Source organism: Pelodiscus sinensis, chromosome 15 (genome assembly GCF_049634645.1).
Source record: "Pelodiscus sinensis isolate JC-2024 chromosome 15, ASM4963464v1, whole genome shotgun sequence".
In the NCBI taxonomy this organism is placed as follows: Eukaryota; Metazoa; Chordata; order Testudines; family Trionychidae; genus Pelodiscus; species Pelodiscus sinensis.
Window position 1 is genome coordinate 16,615,918 of NC_134725.1, and position 19,779 is coordinate 16,635,696.

Genomic DNA, 19,779 nt, shown 5'->3' on the forward strand with positions numbered 1-19,779 from the left:
TGCTCTTCCTAACTGCACTGGTGTGTTAGAGTGGGCAGGGTGGAGCCAGATGGACGCACCCATGTTGACAAGAGGAAAGCTGAGAGTCCCTCTGCAAGATGCCTTAGATTTATAGTGTCTTCCCTCATTTAGATATACCCCATTAGTCATCACATGCATATGCATCATCTGTGAGAGTCATGATATGCATATGCAGTTAGTTGTCTTAATGCTGCCCCATTCACCTTCAAAGAGGGAGCATCCAAAAGCAGGCACTTGCTGTAACTCCCAAGGCATCCATAGATCCAGTCCTCTTTCAATGAGCCCACTTCACAGGTCCCATTGTTCTTAAATCTGGCTTCCACCCTTCTCCAACCATTGCAAGTATAGAGAGGTGCAGGTCTGTCATGCCTTATCCAGTAACACCTCATTCACTCAACAGGGCAATCAATTAAGCAAAAGGGGGTACAAAGTCTACAAGATATAAGGTTTCTATATAAAAAGACTTAATACAAAGTTTCTATATGAAAGTATAAAAAGTTTCTATATAAAAGGACTTAATACAAACTAAAGATTTAGTACAATACTAAAAAGACTTGATACAAAGATAAAATAAAAAAATTTCAAAGAGAAAATGTTTAATACAGAGATTAACGAGATGTATTTACAGTTGCATTGGGATGGGGGGGATCGTGTGCCTGGCTCTGGGGGACGGGTGGGTACATTAGGGGTACTTTTTTTTTTTTTAAATGTAGTTTATCGCTGTGTGATAGTATGAACAACAATTAGGTTAACTAGGTAAGTAACTAAGCAATTAGGAAGCATTACAGATTGCTGAGGATGCAAGGTCTTGGCAGGCTGTGTGTGAGGTGATTGGGGGTGCAGGGTTTGGCAGGGCATTGAGTGGGGTGGTGATGTGGGGTGTCAGCTTGGGGAGGTATAAGTGAGAGGGTTGGGGATGCAGGGTCTTGGTGGAGGGGATGAATGAGGGGGCTGGGGATGTGGGGTCTTAGCAGGCTGGTGCTCCAGACTTGCCCCTCCCCCAAGCCAAGATTCCCGCACCTTTATGCCCCCCCCCCCCCCCCCACTGCCCTGCCAAGCAGCGGGAAAAGCCTCCTTGCAGTGCGTCCCTGTGCTGCTGTCCTCCCCTAGCCGGGAGAGGGGCAAGGGAAGCACCAGCACCAGCTTCCTGGGGAGGGTGGGAGCATGGAAAGAAACCCTTGAGGCTCCCTGCATCCTGTCACAGCAGCGCAGGGATGTTTCAAGGAATCTTTTCCCACTGCTCAGCAAGGTGGTGAGTGAGGGGGTGGAGGTGCAGGTTCGTGGCTGGGCAGGGGGCAGTGAGACTGGAGCACCAGCATGGGCTCCCTGCTGTGGGGGGGGAGAGGCTGAGCTACAGCTGGTGAGTGAGGCGGCTAGGTGGAGGGGCAGGAGTAAGGAAGTGACCAGCAGTGTCCCGCCGCTGCGGACCGCACTGCTCGTGGGGCTCCTTCCGCTTCAGCTTTGCTGGTGAGGAAGGCAGGTGGCACACAAAGAGCCCTTTGTGGTGGGGCCACTGCTTTTCCACACCGCGCACACTGACAGCATGGGCTGTGCCAGGCAGGCTGTTCCCTCCGCTCTGGAGCACTCCGAGCTCCCTTGACTCCCCTGGTAGCAGGGCGCTGCACACTCCAGCCAGCGCTCACTATATTGGGTGGTCCCGAACTGAGCCAGGAGCCTGCCTCCCCCCCACCTCCTGCCCCAGCATCACGGCGTCACTGGGGGAAATCTCTCTTGCTCTTGCCTACCCCGCCTGTTGATGCTGACATGACGACGACATTCTGTCATTTCGCAGGGGGGACAATAATAGATCGAGTCACAGAGATTGAGATTGAATTCATTCACAAAGCTAAATACTACTACAATATTTATAGTGTGATAGTTATTTTGGAATAGCTATATTGGTCAAATCCCCCCACATAAACAATGCCTTAGGACAGAAGTTTGAGATTCCAAAGAAGAGGACTGACACACAGGAATTTAGGACACCGTAGCATGTTTCAGTAGAGGGGGCTCTGCCATTCACCTTCGGTGTGACCTGTTTGTGCCTCTACTTCTTCTCTCAACCTTCATCCTGTTTAGGTGGTCAGCTCTTTGCAGCAGGGCTTGTCTATTACTATCTTAGTATAGCACCTAGCAAAAATGTTAGGGTTCTGAAGTCACTAAACTTATGTGGCCCTTTCAGGTAACTTGCTTCAAACAGGTAGTGCCCAGACCATAAATGGCACGCGAGCCAATTTTCCTTGGCACAATAAGTGGAAGCTCAGCCCTGTCCCTCCTCTCCTGGCAGTCAGGAGCCTGTGCCAGTGTTCCCTTAACGTGCACGCCTACACAGCAACACACAAAAAATTGTCATTTAAACCCACCCACCTCGGTAGCAGCACCCACTTTTTTCCTGCTCCTGGAAGGTAAGTGTCATCACTGCTCCTGCTGATGAGGGTGAGGTCAAGGATGGCCCAGGGCTGTGCATGGGGGGGGGGAGGGGGAAGATGTTGAAGCCACAGGCAGCCTGGGGACCGGAGGGAGGGAGTGTTGCAGCCGTGGGCGGCCAGTGTCATGTTTGGGGCCGGCTGCCATGGGTCTGAAGCCGCATTGTGGGGCAAACAGCGATTCAGACTTAGAATACGTGGTGGCCGGGTGAGTTGCTGTCGTGGCATGTTGAAGTTGCAGGCAGGCAGGTTGGGGACTGGCGGTGTTGATGTCATGGGCGACCTGGAGTCCCGGGGGGGAGGGAGAGGCAGTGTGTGTGTGTGTTGAAGACATGGGCAGGTGAGTTGCTGCCACTAGGGGTTGAAGCCAGGGGTTGGATATGTATTGTATATCCTAAAAAACTATTGTTCTTTGCATATGCAAAATGGCAACTAGAAATCTATTGCTCTTTGACAGTCTCCTGCTTCCACCACCTGCACTAGCATTGTGTTATTCTGAATTAGCTGATGCCGCAGGGAGGGAAGAAGCAAAGCCATCAAAATAGTAAATCAAAATAGTAAATTTAAAAAAAAAATGGACAGAGATCCTGACAGTAGGGAAGAATGGATTCTCAGCATGTAATGGTGGTTCTTAAGAAAGCAAATGTATATGTTTGCTCATTTCAGCCTTCTTCTACAGATGAATACAGATTTGTTCAACATAAAGATTGTGCTGTTTGTGCTCTGTGTTGTGAGAGCATTGTTTGCTGCACATCAAGGGTACGTCTAGACTACAGGCTTTTGTCGACAGAAATTTTGTTGACAGATACTGTTGACAAAGAGCATCTAGACTACATTCAGTTCTGTCGACAAAGCAAGCCGCTTTGTCAACATGACAGTGTAGACACAAAGGACAGTGTAGATGCAATAATGCCTTCTGTCCACAGGACTCTGTCGACAAAAGGCATTATTCCTCGCAGAATTAGGTTTATAGCCGTCGACATAACTGCTGAGTTCTGTCAACATTATGTCGACAGAATTCAGCGGCAGCGTAGACGCAGGTATAGTTTCGTCGACAAAAGTCCACTTTTGTCAACAAAACCCTGTAGTCTAGATACACCCTATGTGTCCAACGACAGTCTCATACAAAGCATGAGAAACACTTCAACAATGAGGAAACAAGCCTGAGTCAAACGGGCCATCGCAAGGTACGAAAAGCAAAGTAGTGTCTTCCCTAACTTCTCTATCATTAAAAATCAAGCCACAAAGCAAGGCATATAGGTGAAATGGCAGAAAATATTAACAAACAGACAGTGGCATTAAAAGATGCAGTGGTACTTAGTGTTGCACTTGATGACTGTGTGGACATAAATGATGTACCACAGTTAGCAGTTGTTGAGAGATACTATGCCTCAAAGTTTGAGGGAAAACTATGCTGCGTAGAAGCCATGTATGGCACAAAAACGGGAAGATACACTGAAGACATTTGTTAATCATTTTGAGGAAAGAGGAATTGACATAACATTTTCTGTGACAACTGACAGTGCCCCTGCTATGGTCAGAAAATGGAAGAAATTTCATTGAGGATCACATTGGCCACCCAATGGTAAATTTTCATTGTATTATTCACCAAGAAAGTCTTTGTGGCAAAATTTCTAATCTGGGTAGGGATGTAAGCAACTAATTGGATAGTCGACACACTAGTCGACTAGTCACTTCTTCCCCCCTCCCCTTGCTGTCTCTATCACAAAGAGGCAGCAAGCGGGAGGGGGGAGAGGAGGGAAGGAGGAAAAGGTGCTGGGGGGAGCCAGCTTAAAAGCCGGTTCCCCCCAGCTCCAGTTCTGTGGGAGAGGGCAGGGACACAGCAGCAGTGTTCCAACTTTGAAATGTACAAGAGTCCCCACGGAGGCTGTTGTACATTTCAAAACAGAAGCTTTGGATGAACCCCGGGGCCAGCAGGGAGTCAATCTTTCAATCTTTGAAAAGCACAAGAGTCCCTGCTGTGGGGCTCTTGTACATTTCAAAGGTGGAAAGTGCTAGTCCTTATCGACTAATCAAATAGTTGATGGAAATCCCATGGACTATTTGATTAGTTAATTAATTGAAATTTAACATCCCTAACTCTGACCTTAATAACATGACTACAGTGGTGAAGATGGTGAATTTTCTTGTTGCTCAATCTGCCTTGACACATCCACAATTTCAAGCCTTGCTTGAGGAAATGGACAGTGCAAAGGATATTCCGCTTGACAGCAATGTTCACTGGTGAAGCCGTGGGAAGGTTTGGACACACTTTGTGGACTGTCTTGATGCAATCAAGATCTTCTTGTCAGAAAAAGGCTAAAACTACCCCAGACTGGATGATGACAAATGGCTCATGGAATTAATGTTTCTAACTGACATCACTGCACATTTAAACAAACTCAAGCTCCCTCTGCAGGGCGCAGGCCAAACTATTATGGGTCTTGTTGAAACAAAGAAGGCATTTGTTGCAAAACTTTCCATTTTTTCTCAGGACATTGATACCTAGACTTTCTGCTATTTCCAACATCTTATAGAACTTTTGAAACATTGCCCATCAGTGCTGCTGAGATTAAAATGTATGTGCAAGTACTCCCCTCAGAATTTTCTGTCAAATTTCAAGATTTCCAGAGTTTGGGCCTTTTTTTTTTTCCTTTTTAATCAAATCAGACAACTCTGCTGCCAGCAACATAGATTCAACGGTGTTTCAGTGGATGGGTGTTGAGGATTTTGAAATGCAGCTCACTGAATTGCAATGCTCCAGGGGGTAGCTGAGTTAGTCTGTACAGAAAAACAACAAACAACAACAACAAATGGTCTGGTGGCACTTTATAGCAGGGTTCTTAACCTTTTTACCTTCACACCTCCCCTGAAAGTGAACTTCATGTTCACACCCCCTTGGCAGCCATTTTGTGCACAGCCTAGCCCCACCGCCTCACCTGACAGGAAGCTATGGAGCATGGCTAGGACTATAAGAACTCTGCCAGGGAGCTCAGTTGGGGCCCAGCCTCTGAGGGAGACAGAGGCCTGCCTAGAGCTCCTGGCTGATGAGGCTGAGACCTGGCCCGGGCCTCCCACAGCCGCCTTCCCTCAGGACAGGGAAGGCTTCCCTGCCTGGGCCACCGAGGCCTGGCCAAGCCGGCCAAGAGGGCTACCCTCTGACCTAGAGGAACCCAAGGCTCTACTGATGCCTGACGATTTGGAGGACCGGCCTGAGCTGAAGGCCCGGCTCGAACCCTGAGGCCTGCCTGAACGCTGGGACCTGGCGAACCCGCTAGACGCAACCATCTGAGCTAATTCCCAAGTCCGACGGCTGGTGTCGCTGTGGGGAGAGTGAACCCCGTTGCGATGCCTATATGAATAATATGAACTTTTTACTTTGAACTTTTTCCTAACAAATTTACGTAATATTTGAAGATGAAAGTCGGCAATGCTCGCATACTGCTATTGTAGTGTGTTGTCACATAGGTCTGATTGATTCACACTGTTATTGTAGTGTGCCAATCTCTAGAAGTTAATAAGAAATTAATGTTTATAATTTTAATTCATAATATTAATTATGAAGAAATCTAAACTTTAGAATTTTATCCAGTAAGAAGGCAGATAAATTTTCCAGATAAATTTTCTGGGAAGCACCTCACAACTCCCCTGTATCCCCTTCACACTTCCCCTGGGGAGGCGCACCTCACTGGTTAAGAACCCCTGCTTTATAGACTAACAAAACATAGTTGGTATTATGAGCTTTCGTACCCACGAAAGCTCATGATCCCATCTACATGTTTTGTTAGTCTATAAAGTGCTACCAAACCATTTGTTGAATTGCAATGCTCAGACTTATGGGCCTTGAAGTTTAAAGATCTGCGTCGCACACTTGAGACTACCGAAACAGATCATGGGGTTGCTATCAGGGCCTGTTGGAATTCACTGCCTGTGAAATTTCACTGCTCTCTGCTTTTGGATCTACACACCTCTGCAAACAACTAACTTCATATGTGAAAATATCTAACAACTGAACACTCAGGCTTGTGCGCTGCTTAAAGTAGCAAACTGAGCGGAGCTTGGAGAACTCAGCAAGGCCAAGGATCACCCTAAAGGGTACGATCTGCATCTTATTAATGAAGCTGCTGTAAGTAGGACTGTCATTGACTTTAAAAAAGTATCAATGGCACTAGGACCCATACATAGAGGTGAATAAGTCAAATCTTGGCACTCTACCTCTGAGAGGTCGCTGACCCCCGGGCTTGATAATAACAGCAACTTACTTTACTAAAGAGATCTCGTCTTCGAGTTATCGTAAATGTTTTCTGTGTTGTCACAGCCAGGCTCTGTGCCGAGGACCCCTGGGCAAGGAAGAGCCTGCACTTGGTCATGCAGGTCCCTAATAACTAATCAAATCCACCAAGGACATGCCAAGGCCATGTCATCAAACCCACAATAAAGCAGTTCCAGAGAGCAGGCTCATTTCAACCCTCCTCCACCACCAACAGCAGTAAAAGACAAGACATCATTTTCTTTCAACTTAACCCTCTCCCTTCCAAAGAATGTCTGGAATCTCTTCTATTTCCCTACAGAGAATGGAAAGGAAAGGCATGGCAGAGGGGTTAGGCAGATAAGAATGCTTGCCTACAGGACAGGTTTTGTTAAATTTGCTTGGCAGCTTAGGGCATGTGATGGCAGGAAGGAGACAGACTGGAAAAAAGGGGCAAATTTTTAACAGTGAGGGTAATGAACCATTGGAACGCAGCGGATTTTCCATTTTTAAGTCTTTAAATCAAAATTGGGTGCCTCTTTCTAAAGAGATATACTGTAACTTGACCAGGACTTGTGGGTTTGAGACAAGGATCACTGGGTGAGGCTCCCTGGACTGTACTATGCAGGAGGTCAGAAACTCATAATGGTCCCTGCTGGCTTTAAAAGCCTATGAATCACATCTGCAAAAGACTCAGATTGCAAATAGCCAGTATGATAGCCAAGTCAACAGAAACTGCAGTTTACAACATGGTCAGAGTATATAAAACACCTTCATAAAACAACAGTATAATCCAACTTCTGCAGGTTTCATTTATGAAGCAACAATAAAGTTCCTTTTCTCCTCCTGTGGAATGCCCTTTAGGATTTGCTAAGGTGTTGTATAAAGTGCAAAAAGACAGCTAACAATAGTTTCTGTTGTTGAGACGCTAAGGAAAGGGTAGCATACTGTAAGGTAGACCCACAGTTTTTAAAAGCATGTACTGCAACCTTACATACACAGAATTTCCTGTGTGTGAATGCAAGCTCCTGAAGCACTGAAAATTGGGCCAGGGCAATTTACTATTTATTGTAACCCTTTCCCTATGCTGATGGTATATGTGTTTTAAAACGTGAGGATACAAAAACCACTGGTCAAACTGCTATTAGGTGCTATACATTACACATGCATTGTTTATAATTTGTCTCCCAACCCCAGTGATGCACACGCTCCCATTGTAGTGGGAGATTCCGCAGGGACACAGTATGTTTTTGGCAGTCCTGTAGTATGCACTGTATGGGTCCTCCTGAATCTGAGTTGGTCAACTGTTTGTGGCATAGATTTTTTTCTGCCTGCAGTCAGCAAGGGGTAAGTGATCTTTCCACTCAGCTGGGTTGTTTTTTTTTTTTCCAGTTACCCATTTGTCTCAACTCTGTTGGATTATTGCAATATATTCTTCTTGAGGCTACAGCAGAAGAGAATACTTTCAAGCTTCAACTGCATTTCTCACAGAAATCTTATAAACAGCTGGGTTCTATGGGGCCTTCCACCTATTTACTTATTTCCAGGTGGTGCTTTTAATTACTGAAGCCCTGTATGATTTAGGACCTGGCTACAGATCAGATCTCTTCTTGTGTATTAAGCACCCAGTTGTTAGTAGTGCAATAGGCTGATAATGTAGACAATTTATTTTGGTACTGGACATCCAATGCTCTGGTCATCTGAAGAAGTGGGCTGTGCCCACAAAAGCTCATGACACTATCTACATGTTTTGTTAGTCTTTAAAGTGCTACCAGACCACTTGTTATATTTTAAGTTTATCCTGTACAGACTAACAGGCTACCCCCTGAAAATTTAGACATTGCCACCCAATCATGATCCTAAATCTAACCTGCCCAATTAAATTCCACAGCAAGGCCATTGTATTGAGTATTGTAAGATTAGCAACATACCAACAAAATCAGGCTGCAAACAGTAAAACAAAGACACCTTGAAATATTTCAGTAGTCATAAAATATTCTTAATACAATCTGCATGTTGTTGACAGAGAATAAGAGACAGTTAGTGGAGTAATATTGTCTTCCTTACCTGTTCACTTACAAAGGAAGAGACTGCACAATCTTACACATTATATGATTTCTGGATTTTCTTTCCCTCGGTTCAGGAGCCAGGAAGAATTAAAAATGTCTGCCTCCACAAAACTAAGGGAGCCTTCCCCTCACTCCAGACACAACCACAACAAACATTCCCAACAGTCACTGGCTTAATGGAGCACCACTTTGTGGTTACACCCACCACTGGGATTTCATCATGTTGAATTTATTACAGCTCACATATCAAGTCAAGTTAAAAGGGAGGTGTTTGAGATTTAATTTTTATTTTAGTTTTTGTGTGTGTTTGTATATTTGTATAACCACAAACTTGTAGACACAGCTCAAGAAAAATAATTGGTCTTCAAGAAAAGAAAGTTATAAAAAGAATCAATTCCATTAAACAGCTCTATAAATCAGTTCCACCCAAAAAAATCAATGGGAAACTACATTTGCTAAATGCTAGGTAACACCCACATGGCATGGAGTGCAGCTGTCTATGATAATGGCTACAAAAAAGCTCTCAGTAGCTGCTCTTCACCAGGTTACTCACACATCAAGTAGCTATACTTGTGGTCCCCACATTTCCCCCTCAACCAACCCTGTCAGCCTGCATTTGTCTGATTTTAAACACAGGACAGAAACTCAGCCAGGAAGAGAATGGTCCAAAATGGATTTACTTACAAGGAAAGTACGATGAGTCAAAGCGTCTATCTATACTGGGGCTACAATTTCCATGCTGTTTCAGATCGAGCTAGGATACTACACACAGAAGTGTAGCCACAGCAGTGTGAGCGGCAAGACAGGCTAACCACCCTGTAGATTTCCATCAGAGATCCAGACGTACCTTTTTCACCAACCGTGCTGCCACAGCTATGCTGTGCTAGCTCAAGCAGAGATGGCAGTTGCACCTCCAGTGTAGATACATGTACTGAGGAAAGAGGAGCACATAGATAACACCCTTGGTGGGTAGTTTTAAGAACTAGAGGCTACAGTTTAATCACTAACATCCAGAAGAAAAGTAGCACATGCACCGACATCAAGCTCTCCTTCTTTTCTAACAGGTAAGAAAAGCAGAAGCAGCAGCAGAAACTGGACACTTCTGAAACTCCACCTCAATGGTGGCCAGGTACTAACACAGGCCCAGTGTTCATCAAGCTGTTCAAAACAACCACAGTCTAAAGGCACAAGCAGATGCAGCGTGCAGAGCATTATGCATGATTATTATAGATGTAACACTTATGGTGTATTTCCTTTTCAAGAGGTAGTTTGGTATATATTGGACAGTTAGCTGCTCTAGCTATAAAGCACAGTATAAGACCCAGTTACATTTTTTAATGGCAACAAAAGGAGAAGATAGTAGTAAACAGGGATGAGTGTAGTGCTAAGAATGGGAAAGTACATAAGGCAGACAGAAAGGCAATTAGAAACAGGAACACACAGAGTCTGGGGGCTCTGAAGACAATGAAAAACGTAACTTTAAAAAGATGTAGAGTAAGAGGGAATGCCAGCCTAGAGATCTGAAGGTCAAGTGGAATTAAGAATGGTAAAAAGTCAAGTCATGCACCAAATTGTTTAGGAGAAGACACGAATCAACTAAGAAAGTTGATGTAGCAGAATGGGGCTTAGAGGACTGCAAATTATTTTACCAATGAAATTCTCCTCCCAACCCACTTCACTCAAGCACCAGGACATAAATCCCATCTCCATTTCTTACAAAGCTTAGATAGAAAACAAGTTACTCTAATCATAAACACTTATTTCAAAACAGTGCATGCGAAATAGCACTATTACATCATTTTAGTCTTGGAGAGCATATACAGTATATTGCTAGACCTGAATTAGCAAGGTGACTGACTTTCTTCTGCTAATTCCTGGAAGAAAACAAGGGAAAAAAATACACAGACTTTTGGGAATCAATTCACTTAACTCTTCAAGTTGCCTATCACCCTACACAGAACTGTTTGGGAATGAACAATTCACCAATATGGATTCTGCTTTTGAAGGGAAAAGATTATTTTCTCAGATACTGTACCAGTAAATTAGAAGCAATTACTGTTAGAGTTCATTTTACTAATTACTACACAGTGTAGAGTTGTTCTGCTATTAGGGACCATTCCAGTTTTGGTGACTCAGATGCCCTGCGGAATCAGGTCCATTAGAAAGCCATTATAAAACAAGTATAAAACAAGGGTGTTTTTTTTAAAAAAGGTGTTTTTCATCTGGTACACCAAGCTGACTATATTTGTATTTTTAAGAGTTTACCACACTGATTGATTTAGCAGGAGAATTGCAAGTAAGGTAATTTGATGCCTCTTTCCCACCTCTTGAAATGAAGGTTATGTTCTCAAATTCTTCTTTTGCATTATTGTATATAGTGTTGTTGTAGCCATGCTGGTCCCAAGATATTAGAAATACAGCATGGGTGAGAATATCTTTTACTGGACCAACTTCCCTTGATGAGAGAGACAAGCTTACAAGCTCTAAGATCACAAGCTTATCTCTCATCAAACATAACTCGACTGAGCCAGATATTATCTTCCCTCTCTCCGTATTGTCAATGAAGTGTTGCATGTTCTAGAAAAAAATTTTAAAAGTCCAAAAATTTACACATCCCCTGGTCCATGAAAGAAATATTTTAGTAATTCATCAACTAACATTAAATATGTTCTTTAAAAAAAAAAAAAAAAAGCCAGAGACCAATAAAGTTCACTGGGAACTTCACTCTCGCCAATCTCTTTTATATGGAAAGCAACAGATGTTGCAATAATGGGCACTAGGACGAAACCCTGTAAGTGTCCAGCTGGAAGACTCAGCTCAAACCTCTAAACCAGTGTTTCTCAAAGTGGTCGGTGGATCCACTCAAACTTGCTAACTGGCTGCTCCAGGTTTGTTTATTTATCTGTAGCAACAGAGCCTTGCAGCTCCCATTGGCTTCAGTTCGCCGTTTGGCAAATTGAAGCCAGTGAGAGCCACAAGGCTCTGAAGCCAGTAAATAAACAAATCTGGGCAGCCAGGTAGAAGGTTTCTGAGAGTGGATACACTGACCACTTTGAGAAACACTGCTCTAAACTGTGGCCTGAAGCCAACTGGTCAAAGGAGACAGTGCACATAGTATTAGGACTTGAACATGTCTCCCCCAGACTATCCCCTGCAATTTGTCAAGTAAAGTGTTTGAGCTAGTCTCGCTACTAGGAAAAGGAGGTAGAGGGTGCAGCTTCTCAAGCTGCCTCCACTTTCTCTGCAAGAACTTGAATGTCAAAATGGGATACTCCACACAGGCAACTGCCCCTTTCCTGCTGCAGCTCGCTCAGCCCTATCACAGGGGAGAGAGAAGAGTTGCTCAGGGTCTTTCTTCCAGTTACAGGTGACCCCCCCCAACTTGTGATGCAATTGTTCCCAGGGAAGCATCGCAAGTCTGGGGTGTCGTAACTCAAATACTTATTTACGATAGACATTGTGCCATCGTAAATGCAGGCCAAGGACGTAAGTCGGGGGGTTTCGGCCCCTTCCGCACTTACAACCATTTTTGTAAGTGCGGGGGGGGGGGAGGTCGGAACTCAGGCAGTCGCATGTTGGGGGTTCTCGGTAGGCTCTGGGAGAAAAGTAGAGGGTAGGTCTATAGAGCCCTGCGTGGCTACAAAATGTATCTGTATCTGCAGCCAAAAAAATGAGGTGTGGATATCCACACTGACATTTGTGGATGCAAATATCCACGGATACAACTCTTATCAATTGATATGTAGGTCACTACAGATTATAAGACATAAAAATAGCTATCCTAGGTCAGACCCAAGGCCCATCTAGCCCAGTGTCCTATCTACCTACAATGGCACAATGCTAGGTGCCCCCACAGGAAATGAACAGAACAGGTAATCCTCAGGCAACCTCATTCCCATCACCTATTCTCAAGCAGTGACAAACAGAAGCTAGGGACACCATATCCCTGCCCATCCTGGTTAATAGCTATTGATGGACCTAACCTCCATGAATGTATCTACCTCTTTTGTGAACCATGTTAAAGTCCTGGTCTTTACAACATCCTCTGGCAAGAAGTTCCACGAGCTGACTCTGCATTGCATGAAGAACTAAGCTTGGCTGTATCTGCCTGAGCCTAGGGACAAAAACAAGACAGAGGAGAGGAGAAGCAGGGACAGAAGAAAGAAGCTGAAAACCAACTCCCAGTTAAAGCTTTCCCATGCTCTATCCCAACCCCAGTGTTTGGAACACATTTTTAAATACACTCACAACCCCCAATCTCCTGCACTACGAACTAGCATAGCTCTACTCTTAGAGGTTCCCCAGCAGGAGACTTGCAGGTGGTTTCCATTCCCTTTCTAGAGCACAGGGAGCAGATCAGGACTGCAAATCTATTAACTGGGACCCATGGACTGTTTTGAAATATCACCTTCAGCCCCTGGAACCAAGAGACTGGACAGCACCAAATGTCAATTATGAAATAGGAAAAGTCCACTGGGGATAGGACAGTTTAACCATGTAAATGGTTAATCAACAAGCTTGGTTTGCAGTCACAAGCAGGCTCCCGCCTTGCTCCTGGGGAGACACATGCTACCCCCGCGCTGCTGTCTCTGATACAGAGGCAGCAGTATGGGGTGGCAGGCAGGAGCTGACGGCCACCCTGCATGTAACTGCTAAAATTTTCAGCAGTTACACGATTACTCAATTACACACATTTTAACATGCCTTAAGTCCACTTGACTTTTGCCGTGGAAGCGCATGATGCATTTACGTATGAATCTGTCATGCTTGTTCCAACTGTAATTATCCATACAGCTAGAGTAATCATCACAGTGAATAAATGAACTTGCTCAAGGCCTTGCAAGGATTCAGTGTGAGAACCAGCCTTTGCCAAGAACCACTGCATAAGATTCTTTAAAAAAAAAAAAAAAAAAAAAAAATCCACCAGCAGTTCTCTTTTGCTCAACAGCTACAACATCCCCACTCTTTGGGACTGGGTAGTGCCAGCTCTTACTCCAGTAGAGTGTATGCTCCTAGGAGCTTTTTCCACTGAACATTTGACTCTGACCAACAACTAGTTTGCACTAATGAATTGATTTCTTTGTGTTACTGCAGACGTCATGGGTTCACATTACCACTTATTTAACATTCAAACCCTGCCTCTAAGTCAATCAGCAAGGTACTGGCTTACAGAAATCTGTATGGCACAGCGCTGAAGCCAGGGCCATACCACGATACTCTTCAGATGTTGTCATTCCCTCCTTCTGGAAGATTTAAGAAGAGTGGGAACTGAAAGTTTTTCAAGCACAAACATGCCCAACTCATTTCCAATAAGTTAGACTCAATGTAGCAGAGTCAGGGTTTGCTCTCCTAGTGCCAATATACAAGCTGCTGGCCAAGACTCTCACTCCTCCCCCAACTCAATTCAGATCAGTGTGGGGGTGGGGCAGCAGCATGGCCCAGCATGTAGCAGCTCTTCTGGGGAGGGAAAAAAAAAAAAAAAAGCTTTCTGAAACTTCCCCTGAATTGCTGCACTCTGCATGCCACAATGGACAGCTGCTACCTTCTCACTTACAAAAACGTGACCTCAGCCAATCAATCTACAGCCTTAGGGCAGTAAGATACCCTCTTACTTACCACTTTGATGGGCCAAACCTATTGAAAAGTGGCAGCTTTCCTCTTCACCAACAGGCACATGCAATGCAGTTGCTTCAAGAGGTTTGGGAAAAGGGAAGGGAGAGGAAAGAGAGCATGCAGTTAAGCAGTTTCAGGCCCACAGTGGGTCAGTGAGAGACAAAGGCAAGTCCACAAATAGCTGTAATATTATCAAAGCAACTATACATCAGTAAACCTGCATGGACTAATCTGGACTCCTGTCTCCTCTCTCTCATCTAACCAGTTTACTAGGAGTGTATGGGGTAGGGAAACCCCCAAGCCTCTGACACATACTTCTGTATGTGCTTGGCAGATTTAGTAGCCAGCCATCAGTAGAGCCAGGCTCTGTCAGGGATGCAGCTGGTTTTGCTGCTATTAGAGAGGGTGAGGAACATCCTGGGTGGACGAGGTTGTATTTCACACAACTCTACTCACACATGGTTCAGAGACAGAACTCACCTCATCTGAATACCTCCAATTCCAGAAAGGAGGGGGGGGGGGTAGGGGGAGAGGAGTCAGAGACAACGAGCTAAGCTTTTCAGTTACATTTGTTCTCCTTGGTGAGGAAATATGCTTGTGTGGCTAAGACCATGGGTTCTATTTTGGGCTCTACCATTGACTCACCCTGTGACATCCTCAAGATCACACATCGATGTATTTCAGATCCCAGGCTCAGAAGGGTTAACACCCTCAATCTGAAAGAAGAGATTGAAGCTTAACTGTTCATCCAACTCTACACTGATAATTTTACAGCACTGTAAGGCTCTAAGTCAGGAGTGTGAAACACCCCCCCCCCCCCCAAGAGAAGCACTTTACAGAACCATGAAGTGCTAGGAGGAACCAGGTTACAGCATTGGGAGCCTCATTCCCAGCGCTGTTAGCTACTCTCCTTGTCAAGGTGGTTTACCTCGGGGAGAGCTCTCTCTCAGCACTTGTGCCATGACTCTGCTTTAAACATAAGTGCAGACAAAGTCTTCATGAAGCATTTTAAGTTATTTGGACAGAAATAATCTACAAGGACAAGTATTCTTCCACTTACAACCTGTAACCATCACTGTTTTAATGCAAAGCTCCTGTATACATTCCTTTTCCCCCACAATCGATGGTTGCTGGCCACATCCCTGAAACAGCTTTCCATTCAACAAATTGCTTCCCACTGCAGCAGTACTGTAATTTCCAACTTTTCTTAAACTCTCCTCGTAGATATAGGCAACTGAATCAGAAGTACTAAGCTTAAAATTCTCTGGCAGTTTTCACCAGCTGAAATCAGCAGCTACTATTACTTTCCTTTCATAAACATAAAGGAAAAAGCCTCTAGCCCATCTTTCAAATATCATGCCCATTATACAGACGGAAAAAAGAGAGGCACAGGCAGGGAAATGACTTTCCCAAAATTACACAGCCAGTCAATGGCAAGGCTTTTGTTTTAGCCACTAAACCAGGGATTCTCAGAGTTTTTTCATATTACAAATTAACGATGAGATTGTCTGTAGCCTTCCTCCCTTCCAAGCATGTACCACCTTGCCTCTAACTAGCACCTAAGTAAGAGAACTACAGCAACTACAACAGCTGCTGACATTTAATAACTGGAAATGACGAGTGCAAGCACCAAGTGACCAGCCAGCTGTCTCCAAAGCACTATCAAGTGGTCCACAGGCCACAATTTGGGAAACTCTGTATTAGACCTTGCTCTTTCCTTTTCAATGAGCCCCACCCACTACAGCAGGCCAGCATTTTCAAACACCTCAGCAACGTGGATGGATGTTGAGAGCAACACACATTAAATTGCTCTTCTTGGAGTCCGCTTAAGAAAGCTGCCAACTTGTAAACAGCAAGAGTCAGTTTTGCTGCCAATACAATTTTGACCTAGAGCAAACGGAAGTGCTTTTCCAGGAATCTAAGGCTGTTGAATCACACTGTATGCTGGCACTAGACCACTAACCCAAGAGGGAAATAACAAAAACAAGACCAAAAAACCACTCCCAGCAGATGTTAAAGGGGGACAGATGACTGCTTTCAAATTATATGGGGACATTCCAAGAAGAAGTAGGTGGTGCAAGTGAGTTTTTCCAAAGAGCTATTTGCCACAGGGGAACAAAATCTCATTCATATTTTCATCATTGTGGTAAAGTTAAGCAAGTAGATTTGATATTCAGGACAGCAGACTTTAATGATATTTTGCAAGATGGTTTTAATAACCATACCACAGAACCTAACAAGCAGAGCCCTGGGTATTAAAGCCTTCATCCACAGTGTGTTTTGCGTAACAAATCACAGATTTAGCCTTATAGGATGCATCAATAGTTTAGAGGGTTTTTTAAATAATTGGTATTATGGTGGTACCTAAAGACCCCCCAACTGAAGTCAGGGACCTAATATACAAAGATATAGTAAAATACAGTCCTTCCTCCACAGAAGTTAGAGCTAAAATAGACAAAGAACATCATCCCCATTTTAGAGATGGGGAGCTGAGACAGAGAAATTAAGGGTACGTCTAGACTACAGGGTTTTGTCGACAGAAGTTGTCGACAGATACTGTCGACAAAGCTTCTGTCAACAAAGAGCGTCTAGACTACATTCAGTTCTGTCGACAAAGCAAGCTGCTTTGTCGACAAAACCCTGTAGTCTAGACACAACCCTACATGCAATAACACCTTCTGTCGACAGAACTCTGTCGACAGAAGGCGTTATGCCTCGTAAAATGAGGTTTACCAGCGTCGACAAAACTGCTGAGTTCTGTCGACGTTATGTCGACAGAACTCAGCAGTAGTGTAGATGCAGGTATAGTTTTGTCAACAAAAGTCCACTTTTGTTGACAAAACTCTGTAGTCTAGACACACCCTAAGTGACTGACCCTAGGACACAGAGGGAATCTGTGGCAGAATCAAAACCCAATCTCCTGAGTCCCAGTCAAGACCACTCAGAAAAGCTGACATACAAGCCAATGGTGCCTTCATGTGCAAAACAAGGCTTTCCCCCTTTTAAAATGGGCATCAGACCATTTATTAAAGTAATTCAACATTTTTGAGATGTGTTAGTATAACTGCCACCAGGCAGATTTGAACCTGTGACCTATGGGGCTTAGTATAGGAGTCTCTACCCTCTGAGCTAAAAGCCAGCTGGCTCTTAGCCCATGATGGAGAGGTCTCTTTTTCTTAGCTATTGCTGTGGTCTAAGTGCCAGTGCATAGGACAGTGAACCATACTAGGTGTGTGGGTTAGCTCTGGGAAACTTAGGTGGAACTGGATTTTAGGTCACAAGTGAAATAGCTTTCATATGAGTTCTAGCAGACAGTCTACTAATCTCACAAAGCTAAAACATAACTGGCAGTCTCTGACAAAAAGAAAACTTTCCCGGAAAACACCCACAGGTCAGGATTCAAATGTATGAACAGTACCCTGAGAACGCATAGGAGGGTGGGGAGTTAATGGATATATTCCTAGCACCGTGCATACACTGATAGGCAGAGTTCCAGCCCCAAAGCACTTACAGATTTGTCTTTGAAAATCTGTTTTGGATCAAAAAGTATCAAGAACTTTTGATCTACTCTGAAAATGGTGAAGGGGGGGGGGGGTGTTTTTTCAGAGTCTTGAGAAAAGTTTAATTAAAAAAAAAAATCCTGACAAGCACGACACTGAATTTTTTAATTGTAAAAAAGAGAAAGTTTCACAGGATCAGAACAAACTCATAGATGGGCCATCTGGACAGCACATGGAAAAACTATAACAAGCATGAGGATTTTAGTCATTTGACAGTATCTTCTTGTGGCACAATGAAGACTGGATCTGTGCATAATTATTATTTTTTTTAAATAAAGGAAGCAAACAAAGAATACAAACATTTCATGAGTGAGAATCTTCTGCTTACCTAGAGTGACCTGGGCTTGCAAAATGTCAAACAGCATAATCAATGTTCCCTCTAATCTTTTCCATCCAGGTGCAGAATAATTTTAATGTGCACCAAGTCAAGTGTGAATGTGCACCACCAATAGAAATACAAAGTAGTGATAGGTTCTCTGCTGATCAACAGGGCAGCATTTGGCCACACAAGCACACAGGGAACACTGAACACATTAACATGAGTGATGGGGTATTCCAATGGCCACCATATTGCTTTTCATTTTAAAACCCAGAGTTGTAAAAGCAAAGAGAAACAAGATGACATCTATGGGTAGCAAAGTTAAGGAAAATAGGAAGTTTTAAAAAGTATATTATAGAAACAAAACAAAATCCTAACAACGGTACTGTCCACTGGTGAAATTGACAGAATTATCAAAAAGGCAGAAAAGGCAAACTAGTTCAATAAATATTTCTGTTCTTTATTCAGGGGGAAAAAATTATGTAGTGATATCACATCTGACAACACTCTTTCCATTACACTAGTATCTCAAGAGGACTTTTAACAGCACCCACCTAGGGGGTAGAACCCTCTCTTCCAACAAAATTGGTCTAATGAAAGCTATTACCTCCCCAACCTTGTCTCTCTCATATCCTGGAATCCACACAGCTGCCAGACTATCAACAGCAGCTACTAAAGCTAGACATCTTTAAATCAGCAAGTTCAGTTAATTCACATCTAAGAATTTTAGAAGAGCTGGCTGAGGAGCTTGCTGGACTCACAGGCTGTATCTACACTGGCAAGTTATTCCGGAAAAATCAGCCGCTTTTCCAGAAAAACTTGCCAGCTGTCTACACTGGCCGCTTGAATTTCCGGAAAAGCACTGACGATCTAATGTAAAATCATCAGTGCTTTTCCAGAAAAACTATGCTGCTCCCATTCAGGCAAAAGTCTTTTTCCGGAAAACTGTTCCGGAAAAGGGCCAGTGTAGACAGCACAGGAGTGTTTTCCGCAAAAAAGCCCCGATCGCGAAAATGACGATCGGGGCTTTTTTGCGGAAAAGCACGTCTAGATTGGCCACGGACGCTTTTCCGGAAAAAGCGCTTTTCTGAAAAAGCATCCTGCCAATCTAGACACGCTTTTCCGAAAATGCTTTTAACAGAAAACTTTTACGTTAAAAGCATTTCCGGAAAATCATGCCAGTGTAGATGTAGCCACAATGTTTGATTTTCAGTAAGATGCAGAATACTGGGGAATTTCAAAGGACTGGAGGGTAAACTGGATGATGTGAGTAACTATTGGTCAGTGGTCACCAACCAGTAGCTCAGGACCTACCAGTAGATCTTGGAGCCTCTGAAAGGATCCTGACTGGGTTGGCTGAGAAGCTATCAGCACTGGCACTTCAGTTGCCCCTCCCCCCACTGTTATGCTGCTCCTGCCCTCTGCTTTGGGGCTGCCCCCTTGGGAGGCCTCCTGCTTGCTATGCAGGGTATGGGAGGGAGAAAAGAGGTGGCGCTGATGTCAGGGTGTCCCTCCTCCCTGC

At 44.1% G+C, this 19,779-nt stretch overlaps 1 protein-coding gene across 20 annotated transcripts in view; it reads right to left on the reverse strand.

Annotated features, from left to right (window-relative positions):
* HIC2 (HIC ZBTB transcriptional repressor 2) overlaps positions 1-19,779 on the reverse strand; it is a 135,850-nt gene that overhangs the window by 103,430 nt on the left and 12,641 nt on the right. For 3 of the 20 annotated variants that reach the window (XM_075898260.1, XM_075898250.1, XM_075898252.1), the window contains 2 exons: positions 15,024-15,094; positions 9,613-9,696 (listed from right to left, as the gene is read on the reverse strand). The exons of 13 other annotated variants lie outside the window; for them this stretch is intronic. The gene's annotated coding sequence lies outside the window, so the exon portion shown is untranslated. Of the gene's footprint in view, positions 1-9,612; positions 9,697-12,766; positions 14,993-15,023; positions 15,095-19,779 lie in introns of those variants that run through there. 4 more of the 20 variants (XM_075898264.1, XM_075898254.1, XM_075898262.1 and 1 more) reach the window with 3 other exon arrangements.